At 32.5% G+C, this 4468-nt stretch overlaps 1 long non-coding RNA gene across 1 annotated transcript; it reads left to right on the forward strand.

The window, feature by feature from the left end:
- Positions 1-760: 760 nt before the first annotated feature.
- On the forward strand, positions 761-1429 carry LOC111205849. The gene is made up of 2 exons (XR_007323958.1): positions 761-916; positions 996-1429. It is a non-coding gene; the product is annotated as an uncharacterized LOC111205849 (long non-coding RNA).
- The last annotated feature ends 3039 nt before the right edge of the window (positions 1430-4468 follow it).

Genomic DNA, 4468 nt, shown 5'->3' on the forward strand with positions numbered 1-4468 from the left:
TCAAGATCTAAAACCCCCCAATCTCGTCTCTCTCTCTCTCTAATCTCTCCTCTCCTCCTCTCTCCTCCCCTCTCTCTCTATACCCTCTCTCCCCTCTCTCTCTCTCTCTATCTCTCTCCCCCCCCCCCACACTCTCTCTCTCTCTCTCTCTCTTATATATAACATAATACAAAATATATAATACAAAATTACTCTAAAAAGAAAAAAAAAATTGGTAAAAGCTTCATAGTTCCTAATCGGCAAAAAAAAAAAAAAAAAAGCGCCTGGAATGATCGTCGACTTCTTGTTGTCTCCGGCAGCAAGCTTCTTAACACCTGATTCACCACAGATCTTAGAAATCAGACAATGACTTTCGCTAAAACAAAAAATCAGATCTGAATCTCGAGACTTACTTCTTCAGCAGCGGCGGCCATGTAAACCGGGAGCTCCACCACCGAATCTTGAGGCTTTCTTCAGGAAACGAGCCTTGATCGATTTCGAAACCGGTTTGGTCTCTGGGCCACCGGCTGTTTCTTCCGGTGGTTTCTCCATTGCACAGAAACGGGATTGAAAAGAGAGAGAGTTTTAGTGGAAGGAGGTTTGGAGGTTGGAGGTTTTGACATTAACGGTCTTCTTCGGACAACATCGATATAATCGGAGAAGAAAGGAGGGATAATGGTTTGGTTTTGTTGTCTGATTATAGTGTTTTTGAGTTTGGTTTGGTTTCTTGTCTGATTAAAGTGTTTTTGAGTTGGTGTGTTGTAATATTTATAGAGAAGCTAGGGACTTTCGCAACGGCTATATTTCTCAAAGGTTTGAGTCTGGTCTCGATCGCCACAAAACGCGTGCATTTCTCCTAACGGTAATAATGTTTGAATCGAACCGGTCTTGCAACCCCTAAACCGGTCGTGCAAGTTCTTCTCGAAGATGGTGCCTTGTAAGTTGTAATCCAAAGAACTACCCCTCTCTCTCTCTCTCTGTAACTTGATCCTTAGGCGATGTTATTGTTTATGCAGAGCTATACTAACTGATGAAGAAGAAAGACGATATCACTGATTAGTCTTAAAGACAGATCTTTGCTTTTTGCGTGAGGCTCCAGTTCTAGACTGAAGTTGATATTGGAGTATGGGCTACAACTGTAGAGCTAGACGCCATGTGCGTGCGTGAGCTGGTTATGTGAAATTGATAGATCTTACTTGTACTGCCCCGGAATGCTTGTGACGTTGATACTTAACAACATGGTTCTTGTTGATGTTTCTTCACTAGTGTTTCTCAAGAGAATTGAGTCTTGTTGATGGTTCTTGTTGATGTTTCTTGCATGATGATGAAGATGGGGTTGTACTGGTGGTTTTGAGAATGAAATGCCTTACCATTGTGAAGGCACATATTGACTATTGGTATAGTCATTCTGGGTTCTATTAAATCAGTCAAGGATCTCTGTTTATGTTTATCATCCTCAAAAGGTATTTTAGTCGTCTGTAATTCCACATGGAAAATAACTTTGCAGGATTCATATCCTAGTGGTTGTGTCTTCCACATTCTGGTAAAATTTAGTCTTATGTAGATGTGACACGCAGTGGTTGAACCTACTTATGTGTGTGTTCAGAGATTCACTTATAATTTAGTCTCTTTAATTGACAAACAATTAAAACGATTTCCACGTACACGAAAGAGAGTTTAATATACATTAATAAAAATGTAGAACGTGTTTAGAAATTTTAAAACAACACTAAAAATCACATGCTTCAGTATATAGAGCATTTACCGAAAAAATTCAATATTTTCGTAGGGGTTAACACATAGATTTTGAAAAATATTCAAAAATATGAAAATACTGTTTTAATGCATAGTTGCATCTTTCAATAACATATGATGAAGGTCAAAGAGGTTTGGAACTTTGGTTGTCTCCGTTTCTCTAGAAAATTGCGATTTTATAGTGGTTAATCCACCAATTTAGGGAGTATTACGAAGTTTTACTAAATTAACTGACAAAAAATTAAAACGATGTCCATGTACCATGAAAGAGAGTTTAATATACATTAATACAAATGTAGAATGTGTTTAGAAATTTTAGAACAACACTAAAGATCATAGGCTTCCGTATATAGAGCATTTACCGAAAAAATCAATATTTTCGTAGGGGTTAACTCATAGATTTTGAGAAAAATTCAAAAATAAAAAATATTGTTTTAATGCATAGTTGCATCCTTCACTAACATATGATGACTGTCAAAGAGGTTTGAAACTTTTGTTTTCTCCGTTTCTCTAGAAAATATTGATTTTTTAGTGGTTAGTCCACCAATTTAGTGAATATTATGAAGTTTTACTAAATTAACTGACAAAAAATTAAAACGATGCCCATGTACATTGAAAGAGAGTTTAATATATATTAATACAAATGTGGAATGTGTTTAGAAATTTTAAAACAACACTAAAAATCATTGGCTTCAGTATATACAGCATTTACCGAAAAATTCAATATTTCCGTAGGAGTTAACACATAGATTTTGAGAAAAAATCAAAAATATGAAAATACCGTTTTAATACATACTTTCATCTTTCACTAACATATGATGAAGGTTTGGAACTTTTGTTGTCTCCGTTTCTCTAGAAAATTGCGATTTTATAGTGGTTAGTCCACCAATTTATGGAGTATTATGAAGTTTTACTAAATTAATTGACAAAAAATTAAAACGATGCCCACGTACCATGAAAGAGAGTTTAATATACAGTAATACAAATGTAGAATGTGTTTATAAATTTGAAAACAATACTAAATATCATAGGCTTCAGTATATAGAGTATTTACCAGAAAAGTTCAATATTTTTGTAGGGGTTAACTTATAGATTTTGTGAAAAAAAAAATACAAAAATATAAAATTTTGTTTTAATGCATAGTTGCATCCTTCACTAACATATGATGAATGGCAAAGAGGTTTGGAACTTTTGTTGTCTCCGTTTCTTTAGAAAATAGCAATTTTATAGTGGTTAGTCCACCAATTTAGTGAGTAGTCCACCAATTTAGTGAGTATTATGAAGTTTTACTAAATTAACTGACAAAAAATTAAAACGATGCCCATGTATACTGAAACAGAGTTTAATATACATTAATAAAAATGTAGAACGTGTTTAGAAATTTTAAAACAACACTAAAGATCACATGCTTCAGTATATAGAGCATTTACCGAAAAATTCAATATTTTCGTAGGGGGTTAACACATAGATTTTGAAAAATATTCAAAAATATGAAAATACTGTTTTAATGCGTAGTTGCATCTTTCAATAACATATGATGAAGGTCAAAGAGGTTTTGAACTTTGGTTGTCTCCGTTTCTCTAGAAAATTGCGATTTTATAGTGGTTAATCCACCAATTTAGGGAGTATTACGAAGTTTTACTAAATTAACAGACAAAAAATTAAAACGATGCCCATGTACCATGAAAGAGAGTTTAATATACATTAATACAAATGTACAATGTGTTTAGAAATTTTATAACAACACTAAAGATCATAGGCTTCCGTATATAGAGCATTTACCGAAAAAATCAATATTTTCGTAGGGGTTAACTCATAGATTTTGAGAAAAATTCAAAAATAAAAAATATTGTTTTAATGCATAGTTGCATCCTTCACTAACATATGATGAATGTCAAAGAGGTTTGGAACTTTTGTTTTCTCCGTTTCTCTAGAAAATATTGATTTTTTAGTGGTTAGTCCACCAATTTAGTGAGTATTATGAAGTTTTACTAAATTAACTGACAAAAAATTAAAACGATGCCCATGTACCTTGAAAAAGAGTTTAATATATATTAATACAAATGTGGAATGTGTTTAGAAATTTTAAAACAGCACTAAAGATCATAGGCTTCAGTATATAGAGCATTTACCGAAAAATTCAATATTTCCGTATGGGTTAACACATAGATTTTACAAAAAATTCAAAAATATGAAAAACACCGTTTTAATGCATACTTGCATCTTTCACTAACATATGATGAACGTCAAAAAGGTTTGGAACTTTTGTTGTCTTCGTTTCTCTAGAAAATACCTATTTTATAGTGGTTAATCCACCAATTTAGAGAGTATTATGAAGTTTTACTAAATTAATTGACAAAAAATTAAAACAATGCCCACGTACCATGAAAGAGAGTTTAATATACAGTAATACAAATGTAGAATGTGTTTATTAATTTAAAAAAAAAATACTAAAGTTCATAGGCATCAGTATATAGAGCATTTACCGAAGATTTCAATATTTTGTAGGGTTAACTCATAGATTTTGAGAAAAATACAAAAATATAAAAATACTGTTTTAATGCATAGTTGCATCCTTCACTAACATATGATGAAGGTCAAAGAGGTTTGGAACTTTTGTTGTCTCCGTTTCTGTAGAAAATAACGATTTTACTGTCGTTAATCCAACAATTTATGGAGTATTATGAAGTTTTACTAAATTAATTGATAAAAAATTAAAAAGATGCCCACATAC

This window comes from Brassica napus, chromosome C5 (genome assembly GCF_020379485.1).
Source record: "Brassica napus cultivar Da-Ae chromosome C5, Da-Ae, whole genome shotgun sequence".
Classification (NCBI taxonomy): Eukaryota; Viridiplantae; Streptophyta; class Magnoliopsida; order Brassicales; family Brassicaceae; genus Brassica; species Brassica napus.